The sequence below is a fragment of the Musca domestica genome, unplaced genomic scaffold (genome assembly GCF_030504385.1).
Source record: "Musca domestica strain aabys unplaced genomic scaffold, Musca_domestica.polishedcontigs.V.1.1 18, whole genome shotgun sequence".
NCBI classification, from domain to species: domain Eukaryota; kingdom Metazoa; phylum Arthropoda; class Insecta; order Diptera; family Muscidae; genus Musca; species Musca domestica.
In genome coordinates this window covers 4047696-4064784 of record NW_026712238.1, presented here as the reverse complement: position 1 = coordinate 4064784, position 17089 = coordinate 4047696, and the positions used below count along the sequence as shown (strand labels likewise).

General features: G+C 34.9%; 1 protein-coding gene across 1 annotated transcript in view; it reads right to left on the bottom strand.

Annotated features, from left to right (window-relative positions):
• Window positions 1-17089, bottom strand: part of LOC101891493 (GTPase-activating Rap/Ran-GAP domain-like protein 3) — a 295890-nt gene that overhangs the window by 157756 nt on the left and 121045 nt on the right. The gene's annotated exons all lie outside the window — the stretch shown is intronic.

Sequence of the window (17089 nt, the reverse complement as noted above, 5' to 3'; positions counted from 1 at the left end):
TGATCGCATAATAATTAGGGGTTGAAATGGACCAAAAACAGAAAAAATTCCTGATATTGCAGTTGCTCTACAGGTCGCAATCATAGACCAATCGACGCGGAATTTAGCACGGGGCTAGAGTTTACGCCTGGTCAAAAGCCTGACATTTTGTTTGGCCATCGGACAATATTTAGCGGGTAAAATAGATCAGAAACTACAGGGTGAGATAAAAAAACTGCAACAAAGTCAAACGGCATAATTTTTTAAATATTTTTTCAAAATTTTATTGAATGAAAGCAAAAAATGTCGAAAATAGCATCAAATTTTAGAATAATTTCTTCGAATTGGTCACCTTTGGTACGAATTATGGCCTTCAATCGGACAATGAAACCGTCACACGCTGCCCGAATGTTTTTGCGGTATTTTGGCCCATTCCCGGCGAAGCGCTTGCTTGGGGTGATCGACACGTTGGTATTTTTTAGTGCCAACCTTGCTCTCCAAAATACTCCAGACATCGTAGTCCGACGGATTGGTTTCCGGAGATTTTAGTGAAGTGAAAATGAAGCGAGGATCCATTCTTGGGTGGCGCGTGCTGAGTCCAGTTTGAATGTACAAGATCTGCGCTTTACTGCACCCTCCAGAATATTTTCACGATAATATTCGGCATTTATTCTGATGCCACGGTCGATTAATACGAACGGAGAGCGACCATCGGCTGTTATGGCGGCCCACACTATCATCATGGCCGGCGCTTGAGTTCTGGTGGCCAACCGAAGGTGCACATTTTCAGCTGACCTCTTTGGCAACTAAACACGATCATTTTGTTTGTTTACAAACTGCTGGACAACGAATGTTTTCTCATCGGAGCGGAGAAAACCAAATTCGGCAGTTCACGACTTTCGGCCAAGCGAAGCAACTCTTTAGCTCTTTTGAGTCTAGTTTATTCCTGTTGCGGTGTAAGTTCTTGCACCTTTTGGAATTTCAATGGCTTCCCCCCTAGCTCATTTTTCAATATTTGCCAAATGGAATATTGCGATATGTTCAGCTCACGAGTCATTTTTCGGCTACTGCTACGCGGGTTTCGATCAATTCGCTTCTTTATTTATTTTGAACCATTTTTGCTGATGTTGCTGTTTTATTCCGTGCACTTCCTTGACGTTGAGGTACACTACACTACACTGGAATAAATTTAACAGCTGTCGGAGTGACTGGCTTGGAAATGACAGCAGTCTAAAGTTGTTTGCAGTCTTTTCATATCACCCTGTAAGTCCAAATGACCTGAAACTGGCACATCCAACCGAATTCAGTCTAAAGGCAAGTATATCAAATTTGGAGATAATCGGTTCAGATATAGCTATAGCTCCTATATATATATATATATACTTCATCCGATTAGGTTTTTAAGGCCCCTAGTAGTACGCACACCACAAGAATGATGTTTGGTATCAGATATGAGATACAGCCCAGAAATACCTCTGCCAAATTTTATCAAGATCGGTTCATATTTGGGTATATCTCCCACACATATTTTCAAGCGATTCCCGGTTATTTGTGCACCCGGTTATTTGTGGTGAAAATCGGTTCAGATATATTAGTTACCTCTGAAATCAAACTAAAACTGCTCTAAAGCCAAACGTTGATAGGTGGTATGATCTTCTTCAAATATTCTTTTTTGTTACGGGAGCTCTACTAAATATGCATAGTGGTGTAGGGTATCATATAGTCGCCCCCGACAGAGTTTTGATTTTTTCTTACTAATTTTGATGTATATTTAGGGGTTCAAATGGACAAAAAAGTTTTCCTGGTCATCCAGTAGCTCTACAGGTTACAGTCAAAATCTAATCGACACAGGATTTTGCATGAAGTTAGGGCTTAATACAGCGCAGAATGTAGCATTTTGAAACCACAATTTTTGTATGAAATTGTTTTGGATACCTAACAACACGACGGAGTGGGTAAATATGGGACAAATGTCCCCGGTCAAAAAGCTAAGGATAACATCTGGGCAGGGCTCTATGACATCATTACAAAAGCGAAATTTTTCAAAATGGATTTTGACGTAAGGGGGCTTCAAACGTATTGTAGCATTTGTTTACTTGTTTTCACTTGTGAAATTATTTATTATTATTTTCTTGGAAACGATTTAACCTAGATATATATCTTTTTAAAAATTTTGCCCAAGACAAAATTTTAGATTACTTTTATATATGAATTGAAAAATGCCGACGAAGGTATCATCACAAAAATTAGCGAAAATGTTTAGGTTTTTTTGGCAACCTAGGAGCCTAAAATGTTCCACCAAATTAATCCTAGTATTAATGTCTGTTATGTTGCGAAAGACACTATATACATAAAATGAGCGATTTCCTTGAAATCATAGTCCGAAGATTTAAAAAAATGTTAGCGAAGAGGGGGCCATTGTTCCTCTAATTATGTTGTTTTCCGGTATAATCTTTGAAACTCCGATACCTATGTCTTTTATATTAAGCTTTATCTTTATAATCTAACAAATTTTTCCTGTAATTATTTTTTTTGCGGCACATTGATATTAAATCTCTCCTCTCACCTCTCTTTATCATTGCTCCCATAATAAACTATTGAAAATGTATAATTCTAATCCTATACATTAACTGCATTTACATTTTACAATATAAACCCATAACTATGTAATGGCATCCTCCGTGTTCTGAACACCATTTTTCATTTTGCGATCATAATGCGACCACTTCCGTTTTTGTTTGCGATATCGCACTAAATGCCATAAAGAAACATGAATTACATTTTCTTGATGCCATAACAAATGATGTTTTTCCCTCGGACATTTATGAATGCAATCATGGATGCAAAACAGAAAAAAAACAATAACGAAAGAAATGTCAATAAAAATCATCTGCATTTTCCCTCTTGTTTCTTGGTTTCTTTAAATTACCAGATTTGCAATTAAATGCAACTACTTTGCTTTTGTTAAAACAACACCCTTGTCGTCGATGGCTATGAACTTGCTCATTATGTCCATTGGTGTTTACATAGAAGTGCAAATGTGAAATAGGGGTGGGAAAAGTAATAAAAAAGAGTGAAAAGTTTGGGTGACAACGAATCAATGATACTCTACAGGGTAAGATGTCATTTCTAAGCCACTCGTCCGACAGCTGTTAAAATTATTCCAGTGACAGCTCATTATATTGTTTACAAGCGTACAAAAGCATTTTGGTAAACATTTTCCAGATAAAAAGTAATTCGTAATGGAATTTAAGCGTGATAGTGTGATTTCTTTTTATTGGGCTGGAAAACCACAAGTGGCTATCGTTAGAGCACTCCAGCATGAATAAATCTTTTGTGTAGCCCGACGTCAAGGAAGTGGACGGAAGAAAACAGCAACATCAGCAGAAATGGTTAGAAAAGTAAAGAAGCGACTTGTTCGAAACCCTCGTCGCAGTGGCAGAAAAAAATGGCAGAAAATGGTGAGCTGAACATATCACAATATTCCATTCGGCAAAAAAATTAAAAATGAGCTCGGGGTTAAGCCATTGAAATTCCAAAAAGTGCAAGAACTTACACCGCAACAGAAAGAAAATATACTCAAACGAGCTAAAGAGTTGCTTCGCTTCGTCGAAAGTGGTGTACTGCCAAATTTGTTTTTCTTCGATGAGAAAACATTCGTTGTCCAGCAGTTTAAAAACAAAAAAAAAAGAATCGTATTTACTTGCCAAAGAGGTCAGCTGAATATATGCACCTTTGGTTGACCACCAGAACTCAAGCGCCGGTGGGCCGCCATAACAGCCGATGTTCGCTCTCCTCTCGTATTAATCGGCCGTAGCATCAGAATAAATGCCAAACATTATAGCGAAAATATTCTGGAGGGTGCCTTGGGCACGCAAACATTTTGGCCGCAACCTTGGACATTCCAACAGGACTCAGCACCATCGCACTCAGCACGCGTCACCCAGGAATGATTACAAAATGATGTTTCTCGCTTCATTTCCAGCGCACAATGGTCACCAAAATCTCCGGATACCAATCCGTTGGACTATTGTGTCTGGAGTATTTTGGAAAGCAAGGTTGGCACTAAAAAATACCAAAGTGTCGATCACCTCAAGCAAGCGATTCGCCGGGAATGGGCCAAAATACCGCTGTGCAAAATTCGGGCAGCGTATGATGGTTTCATTGGCCGTTTGAAGGCCATAATACGTGCCAAAACTGAGCAATTCGAACAAATCTAAACTTATTCTAAAAGTTGATGCTAATTCCGATTTTTTTTGCTTTCATTAAATAAATTTAATAAATAAAGTAAAAATTAACTTTGTTGCAGTTTTTTTATTTCACCCTGTAAATGCCTAGGCATATTTCGATATTTCGGGAGTTTATGTCGAGTTTTATAAGTTCTTCTTGATTTTCTTTTTCAATACAAGTTTCAAAATCACACATTGCGTAAAGTACACCATTTCCCTGTTTCAAAAACCGTATAGGGTAAGTGTGCCTAAGTTCGGCATGTCCCAGTAGTCGGCACTTTTTATTTTTAAACCCAAATAATTGAAACTATTATAACTAAATGTATTTTGTTTACTTCAAATATATTGTCAGCTATCTTTGTGTACAATTTCGCTAAGAAAAGATAATTTATTCTTATAAAAATTAAATTTTTGTCTGTGAAGGTCCTCAACAATCCATATTCTTAAGAAAAGTACAATAAAGACGTCGAATCAGTTTAACTAAACAAAAATATTATATTTTAATGAATTAATTTATTATTATTATTACTTATTCTTACAAAAAATTGGTATGCCGACTGTTGGAACATGCCATACCGGCAATTGGCAAGTGGTGCCGACTACTGGCAAAAAAGCATTGTTTTAATAAAACTACAAATTTATGAAATTTAATAAAAAGTTATTAAAACTTTATTTATTTTTCAAAAACTATACAAAATTTCGAATCTGAATAAATTAACTTTGTAATAATTGAAAAGTTCCACTCAGAATTGTGAGCGATTAAAAACGCGAAAATCCTAAAAGTGCCGACTACTGGTACACTTACCCTATTTGAATTGTTAATTGAGCTATCTTCAAAACAATGCGACCGCCACAATTCAACGTTGACTTGACCTATTTCAGTTACAAAACACAAAAAAAAATCGGAAATATGGTAATTTTTTTCCATGAATCACCTTCATGGTATGAAAATGAAGTATTGATAATAACACAACTCACAACCATACATGTGTGTATAGCTTATATTTTGTTGAATCTGAATTTAATTAAACCACCTTGTTTTGTTGTAGACAGATAAGAATGCTCTTGAGAATGTTATTTCACGTGGATATTTGTACTTGAACAAACTTTACCCTTCCGAAATAAAGTAAGTTTCACTTAATATGGGGTGTAACTTAATTAGCTTTCTATGGATAGGTGTATTGCTTTCAACATGCTGAGTAAAATGGAGAAAACTTATCCCCCACATAATGCAATGCTTATAAGTATACAAAATAGGGGGAATAACGTATCGTGACGTAACGTATGCTGAATGGTATGAATTTTCTAGTTTATACATTTTTATATTAATTATTTATTTTTTCTGCTTATTTAGAGAACATCTCCTAACATCCGACTTAGATTTGATAAAAAAGAAAAGTAAGAAAAATATCAAAAATGCGCCCCTATTTCATTCCCTAAACCTCTCCTTGAATCGGCTTTGAAAAGAAATTTTTAAGAAATGCTTTTTATTTTTTCCATAATTCTTGTTCTTCTTATAGTAACCTCAATATCAAGTTTCAGAATCACAGCTCTATCCCTTCACCCAATACCAAATTTAGTACACATATCTAAAAAAATCTATATCTCTCCTTCCCAGACACCAACAGTGATCCAAAATTAGTACCATTTAGTATTTCTCGAACTACTATAGTACGTATTTGGAAAACTACCACCAGACTTCAACAGTAGGTACCAACAGAAACCTCAATACCAAATTTCGCGATACCAGCTCTATAAATTCAACCAATGCCAAATTTTGGAAATGTTGACACTTTTAGTATAATTTTAGTACTATTTGGTAAAACAGTTGAATATCTCGAACCTAACTCCAAATTTACTACACATTTCCAAAACTACCTCCATATCTCAATCCCAGATACCAACATAGATCTCAATATCAAATCTCGGTATTTCAATATCCAACTTAGTACAAATAGATGAAGCATTTCTATATCTCCACCAAAGCTTAAACAATACCTTCAACAAATACCAAACATAGCACCATTCAGTTCAGGACAGTTCCGCTCTTCAAAATTGAGATGTGCGGATTCCAGTACATTTTAAGCACATACTGTCTTCATTAAGGGGGTCTTTTTGGAAGTATTCATGTAGGTTTATGCAAAATTCTCCTACAAAGAAATTAAATTAAATCTTATCTATCACAAGCTGTCGTGTCCATTACGAAGTGCAAATACGAAATTTGAAACAATTCCGGCGAATAATATAGCCAAAATTATCAAAATACCGAATATAGGGAGGTATTGATATTTCGGGGCGACACCTGGATTTGCATAGACAATTTTCGGTCACAAGCCGAAGTATTTACTAGGAACTTAAAATACGAAATTTGAAACAATTCCGGTGATTAATGTCGCTAAAATCATCAACATAGCGAATATAGGGAGTTACCAATATAAAGGGGTTATGCGAAGACCTGGACCAGCATAGACAACTTTTTGTCACAGGCTGTAGTACCCATTACGAATTATCATTAGTAAATTTGAAACAATTCCGGTGAATAATGTAGCTAAAATCATCAAAATACCGAATATAGGGAGTTAGCGATATATGGGGGCTATACGAAGAGCTGGACCAGCATAGACAACTTTTTGTCATAGGCTGTAGTACCCATTACGAACTATCATCACTAAATTTGAAACAATTCCGGTCAACAATACCGCTAAAATCTACAAAATATAGGGAGGTACAGTTATATGGGGGCTATACCAAAACTTGAACCTTTATAACCTCTTTTCAATACCAAAGTAGGCCACGGGCAGATACGGGCATAACGTGCCTCATCGAAGTGGCGGTTTTAGAGCCTAGTTCTCTTTGGAAAAAATCCGTTTAAGGACATTTGGAGTCGTTCTAGGGATGTCCCTAGATCGAGTTCGGGGATGGATATAATCGATCCGCTCCTTCTGTTACCTCCCCCACAATAGGTCAAAAATTAAAAAAAAAGTATTTTGGCTTACAGAACAAGAAAGGATCATCCGATTTTGTTTAAACTTTGCAAATCCATTTTTATCAGTTCTAGGTAAGGTATGAAAATGGACAATTTAGGCTCACTGCATCAAGTAAAGGGACAAATTTTGGAATAATTATAAGTCTTATAAAATGTTAAATAAGAATCCGATACAAGATCTGGTGTGAAGATGGAATATATCGGTCCTCCCCCACAGTGCGTCACCATTTCGAATAATCATGAGTTCATAGAACGTGATTTTCTTCAAATTCCACACATCCTAAGAATTTTTTAAGACAAGAACAACTGTAAAGATGAGATATATCGGACCACTCGTTCTTGTACCTCCTCCATAACGGGTCAAAATTTTGAATAATTCTGACTCTCATAAAATGCGAAATAAGCATCCAATTCTCCTCAAAGTTCGCACTTCGCAATATTTTTATAAATACAAAATCTGGCGTGAAGGTGTCGGCCTAACCCTTCTGTTACCTTTCCCACAAAGGTTCATAATTTGCAATATTTATATCTTTCATAACTTACGAAATAACACTATATTTTTCTCAATCAAAGATCTGATGCGAATATGGAATTTATCGACTTATTCCTTTTAGTATCTCCCCCAAAAAATGTCAAAAATATGATTAACAACTATTCCCAAAAATTGTTTATAGATGTCTGATTTTTTGCACTTCGGTCCACTATATCAGGTACCTCACTCATATTTCAACATTTACGAAAAATGTTCACGTATCTCATATAAAGTGAAGGAAGAAGTCATTTTTGTCCAATTCTGTCAAGTTGTTATATTTATATCAGAGTTGGTTCAGATAAGAAGTGAATAATATTGGTCCACTCCTTCGGAATCTCCCCCAAAACAGGTCAATTTTTTTTGAATAATTACAAAGTAAGCCAAAATATATTTTTAATAAACTGACATAGGCTGAGGGTATACATCTGTCGGTAAAACCGACTGATACTTTTTAACTAGATTTTTTTAAAGTAAAGTATCTGTTATTTCCCAAAGAAAAATTAGCTTAAATTTAATGAATAAGTTTAAGTAAGTAAGGCCATCAAAGCGGTTCGGTCAGCTGATATTCAATAAATTCATGACCATTAAACCCTTAGAATTACAATTATTTAATCCAATGACACAACTTTTATTTATTAAAAATATGTGTAATATTAATACACCTCGTATCATATCACCGCCGAACATATCCTTCAAAATGTTGGCAACACACCTCCCCGGGTATATAGCGTGCAAGGAAATGCAAACCCACAGATTATATCAACGCTTGGCTGAATCGTTTGCATTTTTATGCTTTAAGGGAATACGAGTAGCATTGACAATGACTGTCGTTGTCACTGCAGTGGCGGCAGCAGTGGCAGTGTCACACAGCAACAGCGACACTTTTAATCACATAATGAAATAGTTAACATTGCATTAATTATACACTGATGCAATTTTATTAAGTCATTAAAAGGCGAACGGGGTTATGTTTCACCTCCATTCAAGTTCGCTGTTTTTTTTTTTTTTTTCACTTCTCTTTTCTCTTAGAAAATCCTTGCAAGACCGCCAGTCAATCGACGCTTTCTTCGACGCCACTAACTGCTCTAGCAATAAATAAGAATAGAATATCAGATGAGGAAGACGACAAGGCGAGCAAAATATCACATCTGTTGACCGATAAGCGAGTGATGTGCTCACAAATGTTCTTGCCACGGGCGACATATGGCCAAAGTGGAAATGAATTATCCAAGTGCAAGCTGCTGCTGCTGCTGCTGCTGGGTGGTGGCTAAAGCAATTAATTATTTTCAATTTTGTTTACATTTGAATAAATAACACTGATAAATTCCTTTCCCCTCACAGTTGTTGATCGAATTTTTATTTACTTTTTACACAGCGCTTTTTCAACGATGGGAAAGGGGCGCGACGGGACCTGTGTGTGTGTTGGGGGACTGAGAATGTGATTTCGTTTTGTTTGCTCACATTTTGTTCACACTATTAATCACTTTACTTCGCAATCATTTATTTTTTATTCACGACGAAAAACAATCGACAGCACTAATCGTTCGACCGACCGACAAAGCATTGAAGAGGTATTTTCTGTTGGCTTTTTGCTATTTTGAATTTGTCTCGTTCTTCGACACGCTTTCGAACCGTGTTTATGGTATCACGTTCACCTTGCAACTGAATGTTTGAGAATTCGTTTGCTCGTTTTTGGGTTCCGTGTCAGTGTTGGTATGTGTGTCAAGCAATTCTGCTGCAGGATAAGTGTTACAATCCAACTGAAGAAACGCGCGGCACCCGTATACATACCCATGCTCGTTGTTGTTGCCTTGGTTTGCCACACACACACATGTCACATAAAATTACTGTTACCTTTTTTTTTGGTTGCAGTGTGGAACTTGTTGTGACGTCATTAGTTTGGCATATGCCTTTCCAAGTGTATTTATGTCGCTGTTTGAACTTGATTGCGTAGCAGAATGCAGAATCTATGTCACGTTTTATCGTTTGTTTACCTCCATCGGTCGCATGGTGGATTCCAATTGGCATAGCGCATGCGAATATTTACCCAAACGATAAGCAGCACCTGCAACAATGTTCTCCTCGAATTGTTGCTATTGTTATTTAAACAACACTCTCTCTCTCTCACTCTCTCTGCAGCTCTCGGATATATCAGTTATTGATATAACCTTTAGGAGATTGTAAATATTTGCTAAATGTTAAAAGAAGGGTTTTAGTGAGCTACACGCTATGGATGGTGAAGTGGTTTTGTGATTCCGTTGGCATATACATACGTATAATATAAATCAATATTTATAACCTCAGCATAATGTACAGACATGGTATAGGTCAGGAACGTAAGAAGGATGGGGAAACGAATTATCTTCGTTATATAAACCCTAATTCTATATTTGTCTATAAGTCTTATATAAATATTGCGACGTATCAGGTTTGGACCATATCAAGTTTTAGAAATTTTGAAATATTGTTGGGGAGGTGCTAAAAAGAAAGAAATGAAGGTGAAAGTATTGAGTTGTGCGAAGTTAGAAGAAACATTAAATATTTTTTTTTAATTTTATGAAATCTTTAAATATTTAGAACTTTCAGTCCTTGTCTGGAAGGTATCAGAAGGACTGGGTCGAAAAATCTAATACTCACATTTAATTTCGTGTTTAGTAAAAAATTGATATTTATTTAGTTTATAAAGGTTCGCATGTTTTGAAGGTTATAAGCACTCAAAATGTTGACGCTTTGTGCGGAAAGTACTTGCAAAAGATGTTCGCCATATCCCAGCTTCACACCAGATGTTGAGTTGAGATCTTTTGAGCGTTATTTTTTTAATGTTGATCTTTTGTGGCGATGTACTGTAACGTAATGATTTCATCACATACATTAGCCAGAACACACAACCATTGTGTCAATAACAGCAACACTGCCGTAGTATTAGTAGGACGCATAACTGACAATTTAGCTTTCGGCAATATGCCGCTTACAGCATATGACAAATAATTCTCATTCACTTGGTAATTCTGATCATATAGTTTTCGGTTTAGGTAAATATTTAGTTATAGGTTTAGGTTACGATTAGAGCGGCTTGCTACAGAAGGGGAACGTCAAAGTGTAGATTGTAATTCTGTGACATCGGCTCCCGAGCATATTCACTTTTAGTGACAATAGTCCAACGAATTGGTCTCCGGAGATTTTAGTGGCAATTGCGCTGGAAATGAAGCGAGGAACCATTCTTGGTTGGCGATGTTGTTGAGATCTGTTGGAATGTCCAAGGTCTGCGGCCAAAATGTTTGCGTGCCCAATGTTTTAATAATCCCTCCAGAATATTTTCGCGATAATATTTGGCATTTATTCTCATGCCACGGTCGATTAATACGAGCGGAGAGCGACCATCGGCTGTTATGGAGTCCCACACCATCACCATTGCCGGCACTTGAGTTCTGGTGGCCAAACGAAGGAGCACATTTTCAGCTGACCTTCTCATCGGAGAAAACCAAATTTGGCAATTCACCACTGTCGGCCAAGCGAAGCAACTCTTTAGGTCTTTTGAGACTATTTTCTTTCTGTTGCGGTGGAAGTTCTTGCACTTTTTTAGAATTTTAATTGCTTTACCCCGAGCTCATTTTTCAATATTTGCCAAATGGAATATTTTGATATGTTCAGCTCACGAGACATTTTTCGGCCACTGCGACCAGGGATTCGATCAAGTCGCTTCTTTACTTTTCAAACCATTTCTGCTGTTGTTGCTGTTTTCTTCCGTCCACTTCCTTGACGTCGGGCTACGCTACCAGTATCACGGTAAGGAGCGATGATACTAAATACAAAAGATTTATTCACATTTAAATGCTGGAGTCCTCTAACGATAGCCACTTATGGTTTTCCAGCCAAATATAAAGACTATCACGCTTGAATTCCATCACGAATAACTTCTTTTTTGGAATATTCTCACGAAAATGTTTTTTTACGCTTGTAAACAATATAATGAGCTGTCACTGGAATAATTTTAACAGCTGTCGGTTGCAGTTTTGTTTTTTATCTCACCCTTTATATTTCACACCAATTTAAAAAAAAAAATATATATATATATTCTCTTACTACCAAAGAAATTGAGAAAATTTAAAAAAAATTAATTTAGTTTATGTACACATTCATTTACTTCGCTCATTTATGCTCGCCGTTTGAAATAACTGCTTCTCTAGAAAACATATATATATATTTTTAATTTTCAGAAATTAAAAAACAATGAATTTGGCCATTTTCGGTAAAGATTTTGAGCAATTTTTAACACCAACCCTTTCTGGTAATATTTCTTTACATCGCAATATTTCTTTAGTTAAATATATTTATATTGAACGTTAGATGTGTGCTATAACGACATATTCTGATGTTTGCAATTTTAAACCTTTCAGCAACAATTTTCGACCCTTTTTAGAGATATTTGACATTTGGAGAATGTATATTATTGTACGAAGAAATTCTATATAAGATCTATAGTGTCACCCTCAAATAACTGTATCCTCCGATATGTTTTTCAATTTTTTAATGTCCTGATTAATCGGTTTATTCGAATCATGAATTGAATGGAAGCCTTCTTTCCTTATGAAACTTAAAGTAGCATAAACATGTGTGGTTTTGAGTTTCTCTACATCTAGTAAACTATACATATTAACACTTATACAACGTGAGGTTGCTTAATGTCAAAGTGCCCTCTATATTTACTTGTCGACGTAACTGAAAGTACATTTATGATGTTACCATTCAATATATTTCTGGTTTGTGTCTATGCTATAATTTTATGATGTATACAGTAGCGCCAGCAGGAATCTGACGACGTTGCCAGTAGAAACACAATCATTAAAAAGACGATTTAGCGAAGACAACATCCAAACAGAGCTGAACGTATTTAAATGTAATTCGTTCACACCAGAGCACAGTGTTTTATGTTATTTTCATACCGGCACCATAAACATTGTTGTAATACATTGTAACACATGTTATTTTCGATTTTTGATGATTTTATATAGTATATATAGTATTCTTCTTATATAGTATTCTTCAGATATATCTAATTTATACCTTTTTGAAATAAATTATCTTTGAAGAACATAGCATTTTGTTAATGGAACTCCATAGTGTTATTTATTCACACATAAAAAAATAACCATATATGTTATAAAAAAGTGTTAATAAAATTGTACTTACAAATAAACCAATGATATTGACATCACTTACCTAGAAATAGAATATTTACTATTAATTCAATAATAATTTTAAAATTCAAAATTATATTATACTAGCTGGCCCGGTCCGCGTTGCCGGCCCGTAGTTTTTGTCTATTATGCATATTTGTCAAAGCATAATTATTCAAAGATATGAATGTTATAAATGTTCACATACTGGTCGATTAGTTTTTAATTTTTAGTCAAATGAGCAGTAATTTGGAACTTACTGTACTTTGTACAACTCATAATTGAAAAAGTTAATTACTTTTTTAAACCCATTAGCACCTCAGATTGTGCATTAGAGTCCTCATAAGTCCCCCTAACAATGTCGGTCTGTTTGTCCGCCAAAAGGTGAACTTGAGGGGGTACTATTACATGGAGAAAATTCTAAAATTAGTAGATATGTTGAAATTTTTGTGTAAGATTTTCACCACCAAATACTCATTTTTAGCCAAATCCTTTGAAATATGGTAAAATGCGAAACATCGAACTACATTGAAAACTTTCTTCACCCCTTATAATCCAAGATGACAAATAGAGGCCAAATCGAAAATATAGCAGAACAACATAGCATGACCTCATAATTGAGGTCAGACTGATTTCAAAATAGTCGAATATAATTACTATTTTACACCCATTACCGTAAGATAGCAATTAATTTTATTTGCCATTTAAATTGTAAGTTGGAGACCCCATAAAGTCCATATTTTTTATCATAGTATAATTCAATGACGATTCAACAAATATTCGGTCCCGTGCTACTTTCTTATATTTGTAATTTGTTCATGTTTCCACAATTTATTTTATATAGATGTACATTCCAAATCTACGTTTCCAACCAATATTCTCTTGGGGGTTACAAATTCAATAGAATACAAAATTTTCTTTTCTGACCACACATTGGATGTGAAAGTGGACTTGGGGATACTCCAATGTGGGACTTTACATGCATAAATTTCTATGTGGCAATTATCTGTACGATGGTTCCTTACCCCAGGGTTGTATAAATACAATTTTTTAGTGGTCAAGACCAATATAGGCCCTACTCCGAAAATTTTATGCGAAGAGGTTCTCTACCCCCTTAGATCGATATCAGGACCTGCAAAAGCGATTTAAGGTATCTTAAATGTTCAGGAAGAATTTTTGGAAGGATAGAAATCCTTTTCTTACTAAAAGTCCCATTCGCTCTACTATTTTGCACCCTTAAAATTTGGTATTTTACTGATTGTATTCCCAAAGAATTTTGCATTTTGAGCTCTCATTGGACGGATTATTGTCACATGAAAGAAGTAGGTCCACTCTTTGAAATAATCCTAGACTTCTAGCTTAGACTTCTTCGGTCATTTTTGTTTGTTTAAATGTCTGCGCATCTTCCAGCTGAAGCACGATGTAGGCTCTGGAGTTGAAAGGTAGATGTCAGTTACCATCGTATTTCGCACTTATTTCATTTTTTTGGTGAAAAATTGTATATAGTGAAAAATTATTCTTTATTTTGTTCACAAAAAATCCACTGAATTCAATATGATATTACAAATTGAAAAAAATTGACAAAAGAAGAATAACAAATTGAAAAAATCTTCAACTTGTTCGCCGATTTTTTACAGCAACTCTTTAAAGATCCTTACAAAGTTTGTCAATAGAATGTACTTTTATTTTAAAATTTAATTCCATTGGAAATTTTTTTCGATATTTTCCCGTTTTGAGAATTGTTGCAATGAGATCTCTTTTTTCGTGATTTTTTTAACGATTTTGAAAAAGTAATTATCTTTTAACTTTGCTGTGACCGCACTAAATTATTTCGGTATCATCTATTCCGTTTCGCCACCACATAATTCGGTACTACACTTCCATGTATCCCGCCATCAATTTCAGTTCTCAAGAAATCAAGTCAATTAAATAAATTGATATTAATATTCGAATTCAAAAACAAAATATAAAAAACACTACAAATGTACATTAGAAAAAAGTAAGTCAAAATGGAAAAAATAATGCAAAATAAAACATTACTATTGTACATTTCAAAAGTCAAAATGAAAATGTTAACATATCACATTTTTACGCGATTTTTTTGGATATTATCCTTTTCGGATAAGAGACAATTCCGAATTTGTATGCATAATTAAAATCAGTTCAGCGGTTCTTAAGTTATAAGCGTAGTAACTAACACAACTTTCATTTATATATATAGATTGACTGAATGTATTATTTTTTAATTTTAATTTGAAATACTTTAACGTTTTTAAAAGTAGCATTCGAAAATAAGAAATACCGACAATGATGCAAAAGCATGTCTTAGGAAAAGTCATTAAAATTCAATTAAAATAATTTTAATAAAATAAAATAGATAAGTTTGACAGGGCCAGACATTTAATAACACCAACGTTGGAATACAACTTACAAAATTTCAAGAAATTCCTTTAAAAAATTGCCACTACAATTAATAAAATATCGGAAGGTACCATTATATGGGGGATATTCGAGGATGTGGACATGTACGGATAATTTTCTGTCATATAAATACAAAATTTTAAATAAATTCGGTGAAAATTGTGACACAAATCCTCATCAGGAAATTCGGGTTCAAATTGTGACTTAAATATCCAAAACACCTTAAATCAGGCGGTACAGTTATATGGGGGCTATACCAAAATGTTTACACATATGGCCGATTTTCAATATCAAAATACATTTGAATTAAATGTCGTCTACCTACTTTATCATATTCGGAAGGTAGATCGATTGAGGAATGTCCCTCTGTATGTCTTTGTCTGTTAAAATCACTCTAGTTTTCGAACGGAATGAAGAAGTCTATAAAATGTTAGAATTCTTGATATTGAAAACGGCACATATCGGACCATGATTTGGTATATCCCCTATGTAACGGTATCGTAAATTTGAGATTTTTCAGGCATTCTAGCCATAGTTTCGAAACGAAGTTGCTGCAAACGGCCAGTTTGTGTTCCCAAGCAGGTAAGAAATATTCTTACAAAGCACTGTCCTTCCATATAGTTATATTATTCTACGGTATTTTTTTTCAAATTTGGTATTTTGGAGATATAATCTCTTACCAGTTAACGAAGAGGCGACAGTTGCGAATACATAACAACCAACAAACAAGTTAAACGAACTGTATACTTTGGAATAAGTAGGGGTTATGACCTAAATCAGGAGTATAGTATCCTCTGTAGGTAATGCAAAGAGAGTATGACATCCCAATGTTAAGGTTTAAATTTGTTTACACTGTCAGAGGTCTTAAGTTTAACTAGGTACTGAAAACTTGAGAATCGAGTTTCCGGTGCCGTTCTATTCCACATTGCTAGCAGGAACGAATTTACTAAGAGGTGAGTTCAGTAGAGATTTGATTTCTCGTTAGGGATTTTTAGACTATTTTTATGGGGCCATGTCAAAGTTCATGTTAGCTTCATTTAACGGTTTAATTTTGTATTCCAAAATTTGACTAAGCGAATGCATTTGTGGCACCGTCGCGCTCTATATTTGCATGAAATAATCTTCGAACATTAAGTTATGTTGACCGTACTATAAATTCAATTCAAATCAAGATTTAATGAATTTATATGATTTTTATACCCACAACACTATGTGTTGGGGGTACTATAAGTTTGATTGGGCCAAAAAATAAGTAACACTTCGAAATATTGGTCCCCGACATTGGAAGCAATATATGGATCTTCCTATCTCGTCGTTCTGAGTCTATATACCTATGTGTGTCCGTCCGTCCGTCTATATATGTTAAATTGTTATCAAATTACCGGCCCGATCGTCATGAAATTGGGTATGGAGCTAGGGGTATGGTTAGAATAGAAGCCTATTGCTTTTTTAATTGATCAAAGGGACCAAATACCGCCTTTTTAGTTGCTCTAGAATTAATAGATCAATCGACTTAGAGTTTTGTGGTAAGTAGAAGAGTGCAATTTTGTTTGGTCATCGGAAAATATTTAGCGGGTAAAACATACAATAACTTTTAAATAATGGAGTTCCGCATAACCTCTATTTTTTTAAAATTCCAGCGAAATCGCAAGTAGACAAAAAAGACGCTGTCAAATATTATAATAATATTTTTGACAGGAAAGAATAAAATTTAGAAAAAAACTGAAAAAATCCTGATTTTCCAGTTGCTCTATAGGTCGCAATT